This window comes from Pan troglodytes, chromosome 19 (assembly GCF_028858775.2).
Source record: "Pan troglodytes isolate AG18354 chromosome 19, NHGRI_mPanTro3-v2.0_pri, whole genome shotgun sequence".
NCBI classification, from domain to species: Eukaryota; Metazoa; Chordata; class Mammalia; order Primates; family Hominidae; genus Pan; species Pan troglodytes.
Genome location: NC_072417.2, coordinates 79,813,147 through 79,835,649, shown reverse-complemented (window position 1 = coordinate 79,835,649; position 22,503 = coordinate 79,813,147). Strand labels below are relative to the sequence as shown.

General features: G+C 49.5%; 1 protein-coding gene across 3 annotated transcripts in view; it reads right to left on the bottom strand.

Moving 5' to 3' along the window:
• Positions 1–20,093, bottom strand: part of CACNG5 (calcium voltage-gated channel auxiliary subunit gamma 5) — a 59,673-nt gene extending 39,580 nt beyond the window's left edge. For 2 of the 3 annotated variants that reach the window (XM_003315687.6, XM_054670614.2), the window contains exon 1: positions 19,955–20,086. The gene's annotated coding sequence lies outside the window, so the exon portion shown is untranslated. Of the gene's footprint in view, positions 1–19,954 lie in introns of all 3 variants that reach the window. The other variant, XM_054670612.1, reaches the window with a different exon arrangement.
• Between the last annotated feature and the right edge of the window lie 2,410 nt (positions 20,094–22,503).

The following is a 22,503-nucleotide window of genomic DNA, read 5'->3' as shown; positions in this document are numbered from 1 at the left end:
CTCATTCAGTAAAGATATTAAACGGTGGCAATAACATGATCCCTGTATTGGGGGGTGTTTAAGGGGTGAAATGGGCTTTATTCGGCTAGGCAACACCAATTGTTTTTCAATGTAGTTCTACCACCTGCAGTATGTAAGAATTCTCATGCCTTCATATCCTCACCAACATTTGGTATTGTCACATATCTTAAATTTTATCAATCACAGTGAGAATCAAATGATATTCCATTGTCATCTCAACTGGCATTTCTATGATTGCCGGTGATATGGGGTATCTTTTTATGTTTGGCTATTTTTCTCTTCCCTTTTCTGTGAAATGCCTGTTCATGTCTTTTTCCCATTTTTTTTCTATTGGATTCTTCATCTTCTTTCTTATTCATCTATAGGAGTTCTTGAGGTGTTGTGGATATTAATATTTTGCCATATGTATGTGCTGAAACGTTCTGCACAGTCTACAGTTTTTCTTTTCTTTTTTCTTTCTTTTTTTTGAGACGGAGTCATGCTCTTGTTTCCCAGGCTGGAGTGCAGTGGCGCGATCTTGGCTCACTGCAACCTCTGCCTCCCAGATTCAAGCCATTCTCCTGCCTCAGCCTCCTGAGTAGCTAGGATTACAGGCGCCCACCACCATGCCTGGCTAATTTTTTGTGTTTTTAGTAGAGATGGGGTTTCACCATGTTGGCCAGGCTGGTCTCGAACTCCTGACCTCAAGTGATCCACCCACCTCAGCCTCCCAATCTTTTCACTATTTTTTTTTTTTTTTGAGTCGGCGTCTGGCTCTGTCACCCAGGCTGGAGTGCAGTGGTGCGATCTCGGCTCACTGCACTGTGCCTCCCAGGTTCACGCCATTCTCCTGCCTCAGCCTCCCAAGTAGCTGGGACTACAGGTGCCCGCCACCACGCCCGGCTAATTTTTGTATTTTTAGTAGAGACGGGGTTTCACCATGTTAGCCAGGATGGTCTCGATCTCCTGACCTTGTGATCCACCCGCCTCGGCCTCCCAAAGTGCTGAGATTACAGGCGTGAGCCACCGCACCCGGCCTTTCCACTTTTTTAATGCTAACTTTTGAGACATTCTTAAATTTAAATTTAAATTAAATGTATTGCACTATTATTGATTTACACATGTTGGTCTTGCATCTAGTAACTTTGCTGCATAATGTTCCTTTGGATTTTCTATGAGGATGAGCATATAGCCTGTGAATATTGACAGTTTTGTAGTTTTTCATTCTAATTCTGATACCTCATTTTTTTTCTTGTCTTGGTGCACTTAGGGACTCGATGACATAAAAGTGATGATAGTGATATTCTTGTCTAATTTGAAAGAGAATGATTCTAACATTTTACCATTACATATGATATTTGTTGAAAATACAGCTTATCAGGGTAAGGAAGTTCTCTGTTTGCAAAGAGGTTTTGTTTTTGTTTTTGTTTGTTTTATAATTATATTGATTTTTACCATATGTTTTTCTGCATTTATTGAAATAATGTGCTTATTTCAATTATACTTATAGATTTTGTAATGTTAAACAACCCATGCATTACTGGGACATAGCTTGCTTTTGTTGTCTTACATATATACTCTTAATCTGTTTAGTTTCATCATCAAAGTTTCAGTTGAACCACAATGAGATACCATTACGCACATACTAGAATGGCTAAAATTAAAAAGATTGGCCATACTAAATATTGGAGAAGGTTTGGAGAAACTGCAGCTCTCATATGTTGCTGGTAGAAATGCAAAATGGTACAACTGCTTTGGAAAGCAGTTTTGCAGCTTTTTGCAAAGTCAAACATGCTCTTGCCACACAACCAGAAATTCTACTCCTAGGTGGAACTCCTAGAAAAATGAAAACTTGTGGTTGCATAAAGACTTACACCCGAGTACAGCTTGATTCATATAGTCCCAAACTAGAAACAACCCCAATGTCCAAAACTGGTGAATAGATAAACAAACTGTGGTATATAGAATACTACTCCGCAATACAAAGGAATAAACTACTCACGCATACAACTACATGGGTGATATCTTGAAAGCATTAGGCCAAAGACACAGCTGGGCATGGTTGCTCACACCTGTAATCCCAGCACTTTGGGAAGCCAGGGTGAGAGGATTGCTTCAGCCCAGGAGTTTGACACCAGCCTAGGCAAGATGGTGAGAAGAGAAAAGAAGAGAAGAGAGAAAGAGAAGAGAGAAGGAGAAGAGAGAAGGAGGAGAGAAGGAGAAGAGAGGAGGAGAAGAGAGAAAGACAAGAGAGAAAGAGAAGAGACAAAGAAGAGAGAGAAGAGAGAAAGAGAAAAAGAGAGAGAGAAAGAGAGAGGAAGGAAGGGAGGAAGGGAGGGAAAAGGGAAGCGAAGGGAAGAAGGCAGGCAGGCAAGAGTTCAGACAGAAAAGACTACATATTGTATGATTTCCTTTATATGAACTTGTAGAAGAGCCAAAACTATAGGAAGAGAAAGCAGATCAGCAGAGGGCAGGGCATTAGCTGCAAAGAGGCACAAGATACTTTTTTGAGGTGATTGAAATGTTCTATATTATCATGATTACACATTTATCAAAGTGTATACCTAGAAGTGGTAAATTTCATTATATACTAATTATACCTTTTTAAAAGTGATATTCACTTTCTAAATAAGTTTGCATAAAACAGCAATTTTCAGTTTCTTAAAGGTTTGGTAAAACTTGCCAAGTAAAACCATGTGGGCCTGTTTCTTTTTGTGGGTATATTTTAATTCTGCTTCAATTTTCTATTAGGGTTCTCCAGAGAGACAGAAATGGGAGGTGATATATACATATATGAGAGGGGATTTGCTGCCGGAATTGGCTCACATGATTATGGAGACTAAGAATTCCCACAACAGGCCGCCTGCAAGCTGTGGACTCAGGTATAACAGCACTGTGGCTCAGCCCAACTCTCAAAGCCTCAGAACCAGGGAAGACCTACAGCGCTACTCTCATTCTGAGGTCAAAGGCCTGAGAACCTGGGAGGCTGCTGGTGCAAGTCTCAGAGTCCGAAGACCAGAAAGCCTGAAGTTCTGATGTCCAAGGGCAGAAGAAAGGTGGTGTCCCACCTCCAGGGGAAAGAAAGCAAATTTGCCTGTCCCCTGCCTTTTTGTTCTATCCAGGCCCCAGCCGATTAGATGGTGCCCATCCACACTGAGAGTGGATCTTTCCCACTCGATCCAACTCACATGCCAATCTCCTGCCAAAACGCCCTCATGGCACACCTGGAAACAATGCTTTATCAGCTATCCAAGTGTCCCTGAATCCACTTGGATCAAGACCTAAGATTAACCATTATCAATTGTGTTAATGGCTACAATCTATTTAGGTTTTCTATTTCTTTTTGAGTGACTTCCCAGAAAGTCACCCATATTTGCATAAACTCTTTCATGATATTCTCTTAGGTGTTAAATAATGATTATCCCACATATCATTTTGGTCTTTTTCTCGTTCCCAATATTGTTTGTGTTTTCTCTCTCTTTTTCCCTTTCCGGTATTTCCTCAGTTTGGGCAATTTTATTCAGCTCTTACAAACAACAAGCTCTAGATTTTGTTGTTCATCTTTATTTCATTGTTGCTGATTAGAAATCTGCTCTGTTATTTTAATATGGTTTCTACTCCTTTTATCTCCTTGTTGTTTTAAACACATTGGATTTATTTTATAGACTTTTCCACACTGTTCTACAACCATGTTTTTGAAGTGCTAATTTCCCCATTTGCTGTCTGTACTAAGTTGCCTCAAGGTTAAACCACGCCCTCATGTGGTCTGTAATTTTTATTGTGAGCTCATCTTCAGCAAGGCTTCCCCTCAACCATCCCCATGGGAATCCTATGTACTCTGGGTCCTGGAAGAGTCTCTGGAAAGTGGTTTTGGATTTGATTCAGCTGGGTGAGCTAGAGGTTCCATCAATCCAGGATCTGATTTTACATTAAATTCTTAGCTCAGGATTTCTCCCCCTGGGGGGCGTTAGAAACTTAGATTCTGTACCTGTGGGCAGCTCATTCTTTGGTCTTTGTTTTTTTTTGGAGGAGACCCTCCTCCACCTTCCTAGAGAATCTGGGCAGATCTAAATGTCCTGGCAATTTTTTGGGCTGGTAGTTGGCAAATTTTAGCCTCCCCTTCATGGAGGGGGAGTCTCAGTGCGAACTTCTGGCCTTGCCGGGGCCCAAGACCACATTTTACAGTCCATGGGTGGGCATTAAAATTCCAGACTTGAGCTATGATGGCACATATCTGGATCCAGTACCCCCTGGTTCTCCTTAGTATTAGTTCACATGCTCAAGGCTTTGAGTTTCAGTTCCCTGGGGATTTCCTTCTCTCTTATAAGTCAGTGATGTATTTTAAAACCTTCTGGAGTGCTGACAGTTGGTACTCTGTTGCCAAAACTAGAACTCTCAAATTCAGTACATATTTTTCATCCCCCTCCCTTTCCTAGGGGTGGTATTGGAAAGCTCTAACACCCCCAACCCCACATTATGGATGGAGGAGAGGAGGAAAACCTGCCTCTTTCTATTCTTCTGCATTTCCCAGTGTGCTGCAATGAGCACAAATTATTTTTCCAACTGCATTGTGTGTGTGCGTGTGTATATATGTATTTGTGTATGTATATATACATGTGAACTTTAATTTTAAAAATCAATAAAAGATAACCTATATGTAAAGAAAAAATATACTTTAAACCAGAGCATTTCATGGAAGAGGGAGGCCAACAGTGAATTTCCTCCCCTCTCCCTGGGATGGCTTTCTCTGCTTCTTCCTGGGGCACAAGCCAGCCTGCCCCAGGCTTTTGCAATGTTCTATTTTTGTTTCATTATTTAACTGTGTCCCATATACACTGCTAAGTGGAGTGCTCAGTTCCATCGTTTAATGGACAACTGATCTCTGACTGCAAATGCCCAAGTCACAGGGAGCTCAACAGGCCATTAATGGGGTCCTCAGACCCCCTCCCCCAGTCCATTTCAGTCTGAGGCCAAAAGAGCAGGAATGGGGAGAAGTCTTTCAAGGGAAGACACAGAAGGGTTGCAGAATGGAGGGCAGGAAGACAGGCTGGGGTGGAGTCCACTTGCAGCCTGCTTTTGAGAGCCAAGGGGCAGCCTGGCTGCAGGGGCTTTCTCACCTCTCCTGACCCCTTTGTGATCTGCTGAACTTGGCTCCAGGCTGGATTGACTGGCAGTTGTACCGGGACCCACCTCCTGAAGCACTAGGGGATTTTAATTCTTCTTCCTTAATTATTTAATTTCTAGACCTTCACAGTGATCTAAACTGTATCTTTTGACCACTTGACCGCAAAAAGATCACACACCCAGGAGCTTGGAAAGGCAACGGCAGAATCATCAGGCAAGAGAGAGAAAGGATACGTCACAGAGGTGTGTGCGCCTCCATTGCCTGACCTTGACCCTGGGATTCACAGTGTTTTACCCAATGCTTTCCTATGGGGTTGTGACCTCCGTGGCTCCTTCCATCAAGCCTAGGAAGATGACATTGTGGGTGGCGTGATCCATCTCACCTGTGAGAACACAAAGGCTGAGAGGGGTGTCCTGCCCAGGGAGGCTAGGGCAGGACCTGAACTTTGTGCCTTCTGGGATGTGGTCCCCCACCTGTGTTCAGCCATTCAGCCTGCAGAGGTAGGGTGCATTCCCCAGGCAGATCCCAGAACACAGCCCAAGGCCACTCAGCCAGGAAGTGTAATCCCAAGGTTCAGGGTTGGGCACCCTGAGTGAGGGGCTCCTGGCCACCACCCCACTGCTGGATCTGCCCTCCCGGGGTGGGAACACTGCTGCCTTCTGCGTTCCTGCCCTGCCTTCCTGGGCTGGCTCCATCGGGCCTGCTGGCCTCCTCCTCCTCTGCCCCTCCCGTCCCAGTGCGGCTCCCCCCACCCCTGCCCCCAACCCCGGGTGCCTCAGAGGATGAGTGTTCCTCACCCTCCCCACAACAATGCATCCATCAGGATGGAGACGGCCGTTCCCATCCGGAGGGAAGAGGGGGCGGAGGAAATTGATCACTGGGAATGATGTCTCTGTATTCTGCCTCCCCTGGTTTATTTCCCTCCGCAGAGGCAGATGGGGAAAATGTTGGCTGCAGTTTTGACATGAATTGATCTTGAAGCTGGGTGAACCCTGCGGTACTCCCTTAATGGGCAGCCATGGCCTCCCGGCTCTAGGGCTGACAACAAGCACTCAATCAATGCACACGGCGGCAGCCTATTCATCTGATCGCACTCCAGAAAGCACAAAGTTCAGGTCCTGCCCTGGCCTTCCTGGGGAGGACACCCCTCTCAGCGTCTGTGTCACCCATAATGCCATCTTCCTAGGCTTACTTGAAGGAGCCAAGGAGGTCACAGCCCCATAGGAAAGCACTGGGTAAAACACCGTTAATCCCAAGGTCAAGGTCAGACCTCCTGGCTTCTCCTTGCATCCAGCGCTGGGGTCTGCTCAGCAGGGTCTGAACTTGGGTCACCAGCTGGGGTAGGGGCTGGGGGAGAAGGTCCAAGGAGGGGAGCAGGGCCACTACAAGGACCTCAAATTCGTCTCCCCTGCCAAGGTAAAATTCTCCTACCCAACTCGAACTCAAATGCCTTCAAAACTGAGCAGAGATCCAAGTGGTGCAAATGGTCCCATCAGCCAGTAACACTTTAGTCTGAATCTGTAGAGGTTTGTCCTCAGTGAGGATAGTCCCAGTGTTGTTTCAGGGATGTGGTAGGGAATATGAGGTGACCGTGTGCAGGGCCCAGCCCATACCTGGGACTGTCCCCACTGCTGATTAAGCTGGGTTCTGGCCTTGGCCCTGCAGCCCCCATCTGATGGTGTGACATTCAACGGTGTGCTGTCCCTGAAACTTCAGTCACCTATGGAGCCCTCCATCTTCTCACCTGGGAATGCTTCCTTGGTATTTGGAACTTCTGGAAGTTTCCTGTGGGATTGGAATGAGGGGAGAATACAGGGATACCCAGAAATGGAGCAACGTCCCTCAGGAAGGATTCAGAGTGGGCAGCAACCAGTCACGGAGGGCTGGGCTGTCAGGTTCAGATTCAGAAAAAAGATCAAGACCCCTGCTACCGGCAGTCTCAGGTGGAGCTGGAGTTGAAGGTGGGTGGGAGCAACGAGGTTGTCCCGACATGAAGGGTGAGAAAGACATTTTCCATGCACAGAGCAAATCCCACCCTTCTCCAGGAAACAACACTCCTTTTGGGAAGCCAGGGGGGGCCCACCTGACCCCATCACTCACAGCCTACCCCGGCCAAGAGTCTGGGCTCCATCAGAGACATGCCTTGTGCCCTGGAAGAAGGGAGCTGGCCTTGGTGCTGTGCATCTGCCGGCCTCAGAGCACCTGGTATGCCCCTTCTGCAGAGCAAGGTGAGGTTGGCCCAGTCATCTTCACCTCCGCAATGAAGAGGTGCAAGGGAGGGCCACCCACCTGGGAACAGATACCTATTTTGAGACCAAGTGAGATTTACATAGGAAGTCTCCTGTCTCCTAGGGCCCTGACTGGGGGAAGGTGGGTGAGGGGTGTCTGGATATATCACCCTAGGGGGAAGGTGATATGGTTTGGCTGTGTCCCCACCCAAATCTCATCTTGAATTGTAGCTCCCATAATCCCTATGTGTCATGGGAGGGACCTGGGGGGAGGTAGTTGAGTCATGGGGGTGGGTTTTTCCCCGTGCCGTTCTCATGATAGTAAGTCTCACGAGATGTGATGGTTTTATAAAGGGCAGTTCCCCTGCACACACTCTCTTGCCTGCTGCCATGTAAGATGTGCTTTTGCTCCTCCTTCACCTTCTACCATGATTGTGAGGGCTCCCCAGCTATGTGGAACTCTGAGTCCATTAAATCTCTTTTTCTTTATAAATTATCCAGCCTCAGGTATTTCTTCACAGCAGTATGAAAAGGGACTAATACAGAAGCTGTTGCTTTCTGGCACACCAACACTTACTGCCCATGAGTGGGGCCTCTAGAGGGCAAGTTGTGTCCAGGTACAGAAGTCCAAGGGACACTCTGGGAGACAGAGGGTGCCAGGTACACAGACAGGAGCCAAGAACAGAATGGAGCTCCTTCAAGCCTCAAGCCTCTGACTTCTCAGCCTCACAAGAGCCATGAAGTGAACAGGTTGGTAGCTAAGTGTGCACAGTCCCTGAGCACAAACTCTGGCTCTGCCACCAAGCAGGTGTGTAGCTTTTGACAAGTTTGCTTCACTGCTCAGTGCCTCCACGTGTGTATCTGTAAAACATGGGTAACCACACTTCGAAAGGTTTTCAGGAAAATTGTAAGTTTTGGTGAGGATGTGGAGAAATTGGAACCCTCATACTTTGCAGGTGGGAGCGTAAAGTGATGCAGCCACTGTGGAAAGCAGTTTGGTGGCGCCTCAGTATGTTGCACACAGAGTTACCGGATGATCCAGTAACCCCACTCCTAGGGATATACCCAAGAGAATTGAAAGCAGGTGTTCAGACAAATACTTGTACATGAATGTTCATCACAGCATTATTCATAAGTCCAAAGATGGAAATAACCAAATTTCCATTCGTGTGGTAGCATGCATGAGTAGCACTTCATTCCATTTTATGGCGAGATAATATTCCATTTCATGAATGGACACACTGTGGTACATCCACAAAATGGAATATTATCCAGCCATAAAATGGAAGGAAGCACAGACGCATGCTGCAACATGAATGAACCTTGAAAACATTATGTGAAGTGAAAGAAGCCAGACACAGGGGCCACTTGTTGTATGATTATAATTCCATTTATGTGATGTGTCCATAAAAGGCAAATCTAGAGGGACAGAAAGCAGATTAGAGGTTGCCAGGGCCTTGGGAAAAGAGGGAATGGAAGTGACTGCTTCACGGGTGATGAAAATATTCTGAAACTAGAGAATGCTGAGAGTTGCACAACATTTGAATGTATCAAATGCCACTGAATCACACACTTTAAAATGGTTAAAATGGTAGTTTTATGTTATATATATTGTGCCACAATAAAAACCCCTAAAGATTGCATCTATTTATATCAAAGAATATGATTCACCACGATTTAAAAAGCACATACCCAAAGTGTATGCATATAAGCAATTATGAGGGTCAGGGAGGTTGCTGGGGGAGGATATTAAAGGAGACTGGAAGTGAAGTGCTTGGCATAGAGTGGGCCATGAAGTAACGGCTCAGTAAACACCAGCCTCTCTCAGCTACCCCTCATGTTAGAGAACATGCCTCTGTTGGCCACGCCCTTTCACACATCACCTGGTCTTGGAGCCCCAAGAGGCAGGAGGTCAGGTCCTTAAGGTCTTACAACTGCACATTGTGGGTCAGGTGGCTCCCTGCCTCCCAGAGTGGATGGAGACAAGACCCCAGGGATGGGACTTGCCTTGAAGGTCTTAATAACTGACCTCCATGGAGGTCTGTGATTAGCACTGGGGGACATAATCTTCTTGGGCCAAGGCAGATCTCCAAAGGGCAAAGGAGACACTGGGCATTGATTTCAGTGACCATGGCATGAATGCTATTCAACAAGCAGGTAGTAATATCCCTTTGGTGATCCCCTGGTCTAGTGGTGTAGCTGGGAAGGCACCGATGTTGGCAGTGCAGGGGGCAAGTTGGCTGATGGAGGTGTGCTGGGGATGCCATGGGAGCATAGACAAGGACCCCTAATTGGGGAACATCTGGCAAAGCTTCCAGGAGAAGCTGATCTTTGAGCTAGTCCATTCCGTCACCTGGTTCCTGTATATAGGATAGTTTTTTGTTTTTTTTAAAAAATTTTTACTTTAAGTTCTGGGACACATGTGCAGAACGTGCAGGTTTGTTACATAGGTATACATGTGCCATGGTGGTTTGCTACACCTATCAACCCATCATCTAGGTTTTAAGCCCCATATGCATTAGGTAGTTGTCCCAACACTCTCCTTCCCTTTGCCCACCACCCCCCTAACAGGCCCCTGTGTGTGATATTCCCCTCCCTATGTCCATGTGTTCTCATTGTTCAACTCCCGCTTATGAGTGAGAACATGTGGTGTTTGGTTTTCTGTTCCCGTGTTAGTTTGCTGAGAATGATGGTTTCCAGCTTCATCCATGTCCCTGCAAAGGACATGAACTCATTCTTTTTATGGCTGCATAATATTCCATGGTGTATATGTGCCACATTTTCTTTATCCAGTCTATCATTGATGGGCATTTGGGTTGGTTCCAAGTCTTTGCTATTGTAAATAGTGCTGCAATAAACATATATGTGCATGTGTCTTTAGGGGAATAGTTTTTGTTTTAAATGAAGAGAAGAGAATTTTGGAAGAGTCAGACCCTATGCTAGACATTTTGGTTACATTTGCCTTTCACAAATTCCAAGGGTTCAGAAAGAACATGGGGCTCCTGAGGTTCAAATCCTGGACCTATGAGCTTGGTGACTTTGGATGAGTTACTTAACCTCTCTGTGCCTCAGTTTCTTCACCTATAAAATGTGTTTCATGATAGTGACCTCGTAGACATTCAGTAGAGCACTCAGTATGGGAAATCCAAAGTAGGAACTTGTCATCGTAGCCATTCCCTTGCACACAATGGCTGTGGGGCCGAGACCACTGACACTGTGGTCTATAAGGACCTGTTAACTTTGCTCTTCCCAGCCACAAACTTCAGCTGAGCCTCGTTCAGACAATATGGAGAGGATATGATGAACTCTGTGTCTGCAGCACCAGGAAGACAAAGTGAGTGGCTATCAATATATCGAGGACCTCTTGTATGACATCTGTCTTCTCCTTTATAATTTTATCATCATGTCAACCTTATATAGTAGCTGCTCTCCTTCTCATTTTAGAATTGAGGAAACTGAGGCTCAAAGAGGTAAAATGACTCACCTAAGGCCACATGGAACAGTTGAGCTCCAGATCCCACATTCCCTTTGTCCACTGCACAGTGCATATGTCAGGGGCCCAGGACTAGTGATTAATAGCACAGGTTTGAATTCCCAAGCTAATGCTTACAGCAGAGCTGGATGCCTGTCTGAAAACACACATGATGATAAGGTGTACCTCATAAGGATTAGACAACAGGATGCTTATAAAGACTTTGACAGTGATAAGCACCCAACGAGTATTAGCTCCTAGAATTACTCTATCATCCTGCTACCTCCTATCAGAGAACTACCGGTGACCCATGCTCCTGCAGACATCTGGCTCTGGAAGGGACAGCACAGATCTGCTGTCTGATTCATCACTTCAGACCCCAGAGAGTATGGACAACCCCCCCCCAGCCCAGGCTCTCTCCCCCTGAGTCAAGGTCCTCTTTCTTCCCAGCTGCGTCCCCCATGCCAAACTGCACAGAGACAAATTCCAGGAGCAGCTTGTACTCTTTTGCTTGGGAGCACCCAGTGTGACAGCAATTGCAACACTGGCTTATTCCAGTGGTTCCTGCCTCCCCCCACCCAGGACCAGGCTGACAGCTGGCTTCTTTCCAGATAGGAGCAGCACCCTCTACCTGACCTTCACTACTATGCCAGCTGCCTTTGAGTTGGGAGCAGGCTGTCTCCACCCACGAAGGGCTGATGGAAGTCCCAACTCCTGGAACAGGACCACCCCCTGCAGCATCCTTGCTCCACTGTGATTCAGGTAGCCTGGGTTTAAACACAGGGGAAGATGGGAAACTCCCCATCAGCCAACCCTATGTGAGCAGAAGTTTGCCCAAGACTGCACCACATCTACCTCCTGGTAAGGTCTTTTTCTACCAATTCAGATTTACTCTCTGGGATTACGGAGATAGGTCTCATTTCCCAAACATTCTGCCAGAAACAGAAATTACTTCAATAACCAGAAAATAAAAACCAAAAGCAACAAGGGTCACTGAAGCATGAGCAACTTCCGTCCAAACTGTAGCTCTTGAAATGTCCTGTCCCCCTTTGCCGTCCAAGCTTTTCACCTCCTTTGTTTGGTGCCTTTACTTCTTTAGGTGCTGGACTTCAGAGTGGCACAGTGAAAGCTTGCCTCCATTAGCATCAGAAGGGCCTAGGTTCAAATCCTGGCTTTGCCGCTTATCAACCATGGGATTGTAGGCAAGCTACTGAACCTCAGTTTCCTCATCTGTAAAATGGGAATCATAATACCCTCAACCAAAATTATGGCAGGGGATTCCATTAAATAGTGCAATACATGTCAAGTACAAGCTAGATGCTCCCAAAGTGGTGGGAGTTATTATTGGTCACCATCTTTCGGAAATGTCCTAACACATCAGCCTCTTTCCAGTTGCTGGCGTGCAGGACTGAAGACAGTGCTTTAGAAAATTACTCAGCCAACTCATAGGCCATCTGTCCCACTTGCCCACTGGCCTGTTTGCTCCCCACAGTCCCTGCTCTTTCTCCAAGAACTGACCCCTCTACCCTAGGAGTGGTCCTTGTAGGCACATCACCTGGTTCCAGCTGCTTGGCCAAAGGTGAACACCCAACGTAGCCAGCCCCATCAGACGCTTCCTCTTAGGAAGTGCTCGTCTATTTTTAAGGTCCATCAGGCTGCCTGGGGCTCTTATGGCCTGAGGCCTGCAGAGGAAACTAGGTCTGCTGGCCCTGGTGTTAGAGAGGCTGCAAGAGCTGTGGGTCCTGCCTCTCTTTAACTCCAGATTCCGGGTTCTCATGAAATCAGACTCTGAGGCCTATCCTTGAGTTCCAGTACACACCTAAGGCCTCTAATCAACTCCACCTTTTTGCTTGAGCTACACTGAACAGAAGGAGCCTACAGGCTTGACTTCCAAGAGGCCTGGGTTCAAATCTCAGCACTGCCACTTATTAAGTGGGTAGCTGTGGGCAGTGGCTCAACCTCTCTGAGCCTTGGGCTTCTCATCTGTAAAGTTTCCTTTTTCTGCAACAACCACAAACCCTCCTGACAGTGCCCTCATTATCTGTCTTACCCATGGAGAAGACTGAGCAAGAGCCAGCAGGGAACTTGGTTAAGGTCCTGGGGCTGTGGGTGGTACAGGCCAGATATAAACCCTCCCAGGCCAGGATGCCACCTTCTCACCACCTTGCCTTGCCTGGTAGAGGCTGATAAGCCACTCCCCCACCCTGGAATCACTTATATGTTTCACAGGCCTCCTCTGCAGACAACCAGCCCAGCCCATTTGGCAGTAAAGGTGAGGGCATGGTGGGCAGTGGGGCTGGAGAGAGCCGGGAGTTGAAGCCCCCCTAAACCTCACTGGGAAAGTGGCACCCTCTTCTGGCCTTTACTTTTTGTGTGATGGAAGATACTCTGATTTCTCGCTTGGCTCCACAGCTCCATCTGCTCAGTGGTGCCTCTGTCCAGCTTGATTTTCAAATAATCACAGTCCCTTGAGCTCTGGTGCTAGAGGACCTTCAGAGGTTCTGGACTGGAAACCCTCTAAGGGAGGGACAGTTTAATTCCATAAAACACACCTGACCCTTGACACAGAGCAGACGTTCCAGAAATAGATTGTGGAGAAGATGAATTCTCTCCCACCCCGTCCTTTTACAGATGGAAAGCAGAGGCCCAGAGGAGTGTGGGGACTTGTCTAAGCTCATGCACTGAGAGTCACTGGGCCTCAAACCCCGGTCTCCTGTTGCCCATCCTGAAGCCAGGGCTCCTCCTGTGGCAGCCCCCTGAGAAGATTCCTGGGCAGGAGGCATCTCTGCTGTCCTGCCAGGCTCTCCTTGCCTAGGGCAGTGGGAGACAGCTGGGTAGGATGCTCCTTTGGACAGGTACAGAAAGGGCTGCCACCTGCTGGAAGTTATCTTCAGGTGAATGGAAGGAGCCAATTCCAGCAGTGGGCGTTTGAGGATGTTCTCCTGGATGGGGCTGGGAAAGGAAAATAAATCTTGGGGGCCCCAAATCACTAAGCTAAAGGGAAAAGTCAAGCTGGGAACTGCTTAAGGCGAACTTGCCTCCCATTCTATTCAATGTCATCCCTCTGCTCACTGAGATAGATGCATATCTGATTGCCTCTTTTGGAACGGCCAATCAGAAACTCAAATGAATGTGACCATCTGTCTCTCACCTACCTGTGACCTGGAAGCCCCCTCCATGCTCCAATTTGTCCTGCCTTTCTGGACAGAACCAATGTACATCTTACATATATTGACTGATGTCTCATGTCTCCCTGAAATGTATAAAACCAAGCTGTGCCCCAACCACCTTGGGCACATGTCGTCAGAACCTCCTGAGGCTGTCACTGGCACACGTCCTCATCCTTGGCAAAATCAACTTCCTAAATTAACTGAGACCTGTCTCAGATATTTGAGGTTCACAGGGCCTGCCCAGCAATGTCATATGGCTGTGACATCCCATCATCATCAGAAGCCACAGGCTCTGGAGGACACACCACCTCCGATAGCCACTTAACTCAGGGATCAAACAAGGCAAACACACACACCTCTTCAGAGGGACCTCACACATCTAGAGCACACAGCAACACACCGGTGTGCCCGACAGTCCCAGGAAACTTCCTTCCTGGGGTCTCGCTGTCACTGCGGTCCATCCCCAAGGAAGACGTCCCCACACAGGAGGAGCAGAGGGGTTTGACAGTGAGAGTTATTGGGGAGGTGTCTGTGGATACCAGCAGCTGCTTCTCATTTTTCAACTCTGGGGTATTTTTAAAACCCACATTTCCAGTGATGAACCTGCCTCTGACATGTGCCTCTGCAATAATGTGAACCTGCCAGATGGGTTCATTGAGGCTCTCTGGATTTAAGTCTTAGGGGTTCTGAGGCTGCAGAATCCTGCTAATGGAGCCTGTGCTGGCTGCCCCTGCTCAACCATGATCCTTAACTTTGGGTTCAGGCTTAGCTTCCTGGGGAAGCCAGGGCAGCATCATCAGAGGGAACCCAGCAGGCTGGCCCTGAAGATCCCGGGAGATGCTGACTCTGAAAGGGCCAGACCTCCTCCTCAGCTCTGGGAGAGGGAGTGCTTAACTTCCCCTGACCTCCTGGGATATTGGCTTTGACCTCAGCAGATGGCATTGCTGCAGCTCGGTGAACAGATACACAAGTCCAGAGCACATGCCCGTGGCTAGGCGGATTGGGAGGGGGCCACCTGCCCTCTGGCTTCTCTCTGGCATGGGTGCACAGAGAGGGGGCCAGTGAGGGGGCACTGAGGACAGCACTCCCAACAAAAGCCCTGCAAAGCGGAGATCACCGGTCGCCAGAGAAAACTGAGGGCCAGAGAGATTCTGTGGCTCGTCTAAGGCCACCCGGATAGTAAGAGACTGTGCTGGGATTTGAACTCAGTTCTGTGTGGCTCCGAAGTCCACATTTTAGTGTGGACAGTAGAGAGCTGGCTGCCCACACTCATGCCCCAACAGCGCTGCCTGAATTCCTTAACCCTTCTGGGCCTTGCTTTTCTCAGTTGAGCAATAAAGAAAAGAAATAACACTTACCCGACAGGACTTCAGTGCACGTGCGCGGAACAGCCCTGGAGCGGCGTTTGTGCCTAGCAGGTAGTGAGTGCTCACTGACCTCCCCTTTCTACTCACAGAGAAAGCTCACAGCCCTCAGTGATGCAGGGCCCAGCAGAGCCCACCCAGCTGCTCCCACACTGCCCAGCCCCCAGACTCACTGACCCCCTCCATGTTCCTCCATTTTCTCTTCCTGCAGCTGCTTGGAAGCTCTTTCCCAGACCTCCCCCTCTCGCTCTCTCCCCACCTTCCCATCTCTGATAAATGTCACCTGTGCAGTGAGGCCCTTCCTGGGGCTCCTTTCGAAAATGGCAACCCTGCCTCACCTGTGCTCTCTAAACCCTGACCCTGCTTGACCTTTCTAGCATCTTCACCACGCAGCCTCCTCCATTTTCTACTCCTACAGCATATGTATTCATTTCGCTCCGTGGAATGCTTGCTCCTAAGAAACAGGATTGATTTTTGTCTTTCTTTCTAGCTGTATCCCCAGTGGTTCTCAACAGCAGACTACTTTGCCTCCCAGGGGATTTTTGGCAATCTCTGGAGACATTTTTGGTTGTCAGAATGGGTGGGGGTGGCCAGCCGTGGTGGCTCTCGCCTGTAATCCCAGCACTTTGGGAAGCCGAGGCGGGTGGATCACAAGTTCAGGAGATCGAGAACATCTTGGCCAACATGGGAAAACCCCATCTCTACTAAAAATATAAAAATTAGCTGGGCGTGGTGACACATGCCTGTGATCCCAGCTACTCAGGAGGCTGAGGCAGGAGGTTCGCTTGAACCCGGGAGGCGGAGGTTGCAGTGAGGCAGGATTGCACCACTGCACTCCAGCCTGGGTGACAGAGTGAGACTCTGTCTCAAAAAAAAAAAAAAAAAAAAAGAATGGGTGAGGGACTGGGGTGCTACTGGCATCTCATGGATAGAGACCAGCACTGTTACAGAGCATCCTACACTGCCCAGGACAGCCTCCCCTGCACCAAACAGAAGAACAAGGCAGCCCCAAATGCCAATAATACTCCAGTCGTATCCCCATTACTTAGAACAGCAGCCAGCACATGCATAGCAGGTGCTCAATAAATGCTCATTATGGAAGACTGAGGAGCTGCTATCATCATTGTTGTCATCGTTATGATTATTTAAGAACAGATGTGGTCGAGAATCATCCTTAAGGATGGTCCCTTGGGTGCTCATGGCCAATAGGTCATACTGTTGACTTAAAACATCTTTCTTTTGGTCCAGGCTCTGCCCCCTGGAGCATCCAGAAAAGGCAGTAAACTGCTCATTGCTGGGGCTTCACCAGCCAGGACCAGTCCACATCATCAAGCCCCCTGGGCGCCCAGGTGATGCCAGCCTTCTCCTCCCCACAAGGAGCCTGGCCATGGGCTGCCGTGAGCAGGGACTCTCAATTCTCACCCCTCTGTCCCCTCTTCCGCTTGCTCCCACATTGGAAAACTCAGGACCTTGTGCACAACTGAGCAAGGAATCACCTCCACAGGCCTTTTCAGGGTGATCCCAGCCGAACTCTGCTCCCCCCAGGCCACTCTCAGCCCAGGAAACTCGTGGGTCTGAGTGAATTATGCCATTTTTGCTTCTTTCAAGAAAGGGCGAGGGGAGTGACAGGGGAATTTTCAGGGAGGCACAGCCAGGCAGGGGATACTCTGTCATTTTGCTGACCTAACAAATTATCATTGACAATTTTAAACAGCCAGCGTGACCAGGCCAGACTCTCCTAATGCAGAGGGCACCACCCATAGAACACACCAAACCCCACGTGGTGTGTTCTGAGCAGCGGGTAGAGCAGCATGAAAAGAAACGATGCTTTTGCATCAGGGACTATTTCACCTCTCGAACAGGCTGCCGGAGCCCAACCCAGACACAGGCCTGGCACCCACCCTGTATTCACACCGAGAATTCCCACTTGATATTCACAACTTTCCCTGCCTGAGGCCTGCCCCTTCCCCCTCGCCCCAAGCCTCTCCTTCTCCCTGGGGCCTTCTTGAGCTTAGCAGCTGGGCCTGTCTCTGCAGAACTATGAGGCTGGCAAAGTACAATCTTCTCTCTCCTACACTCCCCAAGCTTCTCTTTCCCTCCTCTCTGTTCTGCCTTCTCTTTCTCTCCTCTCCAAGGCCCTGAAAGCTTCTCAACAAGTCATTGATGCTAAGGATTAGTAACTGACATGAGACTATGAACCACAGGAATAAGTCTCTAATGGTGGGATATTAAGCATCAGATGGCTAGGTTTGGGGGAACAGGATGATATTTGGTGGGCAGGGGTTGTCCTGGTGCCCCTGAAGTCTCAAGTAGCTAGTCCCAATTCTGCCAGGGAGTAGGACTGGCCCAAAACTCAGAAGAAGATGACAGAGCAGGCACGTGCCAAGTGTCAGTGAGCCAGAAGGCTGTGTGGGGTGGGCCCAGGACACCAATGGCTCGGGGCAGAAGCTGGGGACAGAAGTGCCAGCTCCCTGCAGAGGCAGAGTTTGCTGGAGACTGGGTTACATCCTCCATCCTCACTTTTTGGGAATCCAAGCTCAATCTGTGAGCTACCCTGCTACTAAAATTCACACCGCTTCCCCCACCTCTAAGGATGGCATGAGGGATCCTAGCTACACAGCCACTTCCCTCAAGTCCAATGTCAGAGAGTCAAGCTGGGGGCTAGAGAAAGCAGAGGCCACAACACCAGCCCTGAACCACCTCCAGTAAAATGGACACTGTCATTCATGACCTTACTTGATTCTCAAAACACCCTGCCAGACCCATCTTACAGATGAGGAGGCTGAGCCTCCAAGCATTCTGTAAGGTGGCCAATGTCACACAGTCAGGAACCTAGCAGGGTTTGGAGCCCACGTTTTCCATAACAACCTAAGGCCAGTCTCTTCCAAACAAGCGTGAACAATTCAGCCAATCTCCCCCTGCACCAAGTCACAGAGCCCCAGCTGACAAGCCTGAGAATGGCTGAGCTCCCTCAAGTGTGCTGTTGGCTTGTGGGGCCTGGGGTGCAGCCAGCCAGGATGCTGGGGTTCTCACATCACCAACAGCCCCAGCCACAGCAGGGCCACCTCTATCTTCCGTTGAACTGGACTACCCAGCCCCTCAGCACATCCACTGCCTTCCACATGACAAGAGAGAGGAGGTTTGGGGGTGGGGAGGTCTCAGGCACAAGCACAGATTTCACCCTGTTAGGCACCCTGGGGACCTGGCCCTGAGATGAGGTGTCCCCCAGCTACCTCCAGGGGCTGCGTTAGCAGAGAAGTGAGGCAGATCTAGGGCTTCTCAGGCAGGCAGGAGACTTCGGCATGAGGGGCTGGCTACAGGGTCTGCAAAGAGGTGCCACCAACCTGCCACTGAGATGCCTGTGGTCCTGAGATACTCTGAAACCAGGACATCAGAGCCAATTGAGGTCCCGCACCCACACCCAGGCAATCCTGGCTGTTAATTGATCAAGACTTCAGGTTTGTGGAAATGAGGGGAATGGGTGTGAGGTGGCTGGGAGGGGAAGCCCCATCTTGTGTTCCCCAGGATGGATGTGGAGCAGAAGCCAGCCTCGGTGACAGCTTGTATGTGACATCTGTCAAACTGAGACAGCTCCCACTTGGGGATCCTGTCCTGGGTCCTGCTCTAACCCAGTCACTGATAATCCAGTGCGAAGTGGGTGAATCCCTTCCTTTCTGGGAACAAGGGCTTCCTTAACCACCGGCATGCCTGGCAGGTACCGGAGGCAGCCCCAGGGCAGCCCTGGAGAAGCTAGTCAGAATATGAGCTTCTTTCCTCCCCAGCCAGGCTCCTGGAATTATTTCTCAAATCATTTTCAGTCCTAGGAAGTGATAATTTGATTTCACTTTAACATTTTTAACGAGCTGCATCTTCATCAACTGCCAAATTAGGATGAGAGCAAAGATCGGGGAATCACAATGAGAGGTTTTGGAGTGATTGGGGAAATCCAAATTTGGGGTGTGCCTGGGTGGTTGACACCTCACGCCCAGCACCTGCGGTGGGGTCCCCATAGCACCACCCTGATCACCCCTGCAAGTCCATCTCTGCTCAGTGGCTCCTGGCAGGGACACCTCCTCCTATCAACCCTTCTCACAGGCGGGAGAAGGAAGCCCCGGGTCCCACGAGCTGGAGAAATGAGGCCACCCTGCAGGCTGTGATAAGCGGGGAGTTGGACCCGCATAGGCCGACAGCCCAGCTCAACAGGTGGTGGTGGGCTTATCCCTTCCTGCATTATCCGGATAATAATCTGCCAGCCCCATTCAAGTCCGTCGTGGAAAAGTCTGCCCTCAGCTTTGGCATGGGTAAACTGCCTAGAAGCGACTGCAAAGAGCGGGCGTCATCATCTCCCCCGATACATCCTTGGGACAGACAGATGGACAGACAGACACACGCACACGCGCATACACACGCCCGCGCTCCCCACCACACTACCCCTTCCAGGGTGCGCGATCGCTGGGGCTCTCCAGCCCCTGCCCCTGGCTGGGCTGTCATGGGGGCGCAGCCCGGCGCCGCGGCCCAGCACCGGTGGGAGACCGTCCCCCAGGGACCCCCCCAGGATGGAAGAGGTAGTCTCTCCCGGTCTTCCCGGCTCTTACCTCGCTGGAGCGGCCGCGACCCCCGACCCGGGTCCGATGTCCCTCGCCGGCTGGGCGCGCGGGGCGAGAGGTACCGCGCTAGGCTGCCCGGGACGCCCGCCCCGTCCAGTCAGCCGGAACCGCTCGGCGCCAGTGACCGTGGCCGCCGCCGCCGCAGCTCGCGCCCCGGACCCCGAGAGGGAGGGGCGGGCAGGGGGCGGGGCCGAGGGCGGGGCCTCCCCACCCCGGCGCTGCCAGCTGCGGGCGGGGTTTGGGACCGGTCAGATGCGGTCTCCCAGCCCGGGAGGTGAGCACCTCTGGGGTGAGCACCCTTGTGGGAGTGGCAGGTGAAGAGTTGGGGGCTGGCGTGGGAGAGGAGAGGCTTTCAGAGTCCGCATAGGGCTGGGAGACCCTGCCTGGAGTCAGACTCACCTTCAAATTCCAGCAGCTGGGGCTGCAGCCTCTGCTGTTGCTGCTGCTTTTAAATAAGGATGATGATGATGATGATGATGATGATAGAACAAGAATGCCAGCCAGTATTTATTGAGCACTTACTAGTGTAAGCATTCAATGAGCTTCACATGTATTAAGTCATTTAATTCTCACACGAATCCCATTTTACAGATGAGAAGACTGAGGCACAGGGCGCTTAAGTGAGGAGTCTGAGGACACACAGCTGGAAAATGGCAGAGCCAGGATTGCAGCTCAGGCCTGTCTAAGTGCAGAATCTGAGCCTTTAAAGCCCCACTCTGCTTTTGTACTGTGTGGCCTTAAGCAAAGTGTTTGTCCCTCTTAACTGTAAAATGGTAATATATGTCCAATAAATGGTGGCAACTAACAATAAAACATTTCTTCCTTTCTTAGGTTCTACGTCTCCTTCAGTCTCTGGGTCCTGGACACCCAATAGGTGCTCAATAGATGTTTGTTAATCTATGACTAATTTGAAAGTGGCAGCTGGAGCCAGTGTGGTCAGCCAGGTTGGAAGGGGGACCCAAGGGCTAACTCTTCCTGGCCTGCATAGCCACATATCTTTTATTGCTTTGAAATGGCAGCCTGACCGATATCTTTGTCCGGCACACTTGTGCAGATGCTCACAGACCAGCAGCTTCCCCTCAAAGGCCTGTAAAATCCCTGCAGACCAAGAGGGGGTCAAAGATGTGGCATGTGGAAATATTTGGGGGCAAAGTTGGTTGCTAAATAATGAGACATCAGCAGTGAACATATTAGTTTAAAACTGTAGGGCAGAAACCCTTATAGAAGCATCTATGTTGCTGAGGTCTCCTGACATGGGAGGACTTTGTCACATGTGAATGGGGCCAGGTGGAGTTGGGACAACTGAAGGTTTTTGGAAAGGATACACCACGTGTCTATTCACAGCATTTTAGGCCTATGCAGTTTTCCGCTTCTTCTCCCTTTTCCCACCTACCCCAAGAGTGTTCTTCTCTATCCCCCAGAATACCCTGATGGAAATCCAAGAATGGATTTCTTCTTCGTCTCTGGGCCCAGGAGCCTCTTGCACAGCTCTCACCAGTATGGCAATGATGAATTTACTGTCAATCTCCCTAACTATGCTGGGAGCCCCTTAAAAGGAGAAAGTCTGACGCATAGTAGGCACATTGTATTTGCTGAATGAATGACTGGAAGTTGGACACATCTCCCCAAGACTAAAGCTGTCAAGGAGAAAACCACCAAAGAAAACCTCAGAGGGAGCTGGATCAATGAAATGAAAAGACGAAAACGGGCAAAGCACCCAGGAGATGTGCCTTTTGCAAAGTCTGCAGGTCATTTTCCCAGCAAAGGCCAGAGAGGCTGGCCTGGGATCCATGCCCTGTGGGTCACCTCTGCGGGCCGTCGCCATGTCCTCCAGCCATTGAAGAGTAAGTGTATGGAGTGGGGGTGAGCAGACTGCCTGGTGTTGGGTGTGAGGAAAGGGGTGGGTGGAAGAGGGAATGTCCTCCCTTGTGGGTTAATTGAACAATCCCAGAATGTCCACTTGCCCCCTAGATAGGCCCCCTTTTTGATCTGTGTGACCCTATTCTCTGGATCGTCTTGCAGTGCTTATGGAGAAATAACAGATCAATTGGTTGCAGAAAACACCCTTCAAAAGGGAAGCTAGTGGCCGGGCATGGTGGCTCATGCCTGTGATCCCAGCACTTAGGGAAGCCAAGGCAGGCAGATCATGAGGTTGGGAGATCAAGACCACCCTGACTAACATGGTGAAACCCCGTCTCTACTAAAAAACACACAAAAAAATTAGCCGGGCATGGTGGCAGGCGCCTGTAGTCCCAGCTACTCGGGAGGCTGAGGCAGGAGAATGGCATGAACCTGGGAGGCAGAGCTTGCAGTGAGCCGAGATTGCGCCACTGCACTCCAGCCTGGGTGACAGAGCAAGACTCCATCTCAAAAAAAAAAAAAAAAAAAAAAAAAGGGAAGATAGTGTCCAGGGGTGCTCAAAGCCTCCTCCCCAGTCATTCTGCCCAAGGCAAGTGGGGAAGTCCCCACAACATGGGTGGTTGAAAAACAGCAATTTGGATCTGATGGAATGAGGTCTTCAACCTGGCTCTGCCCCT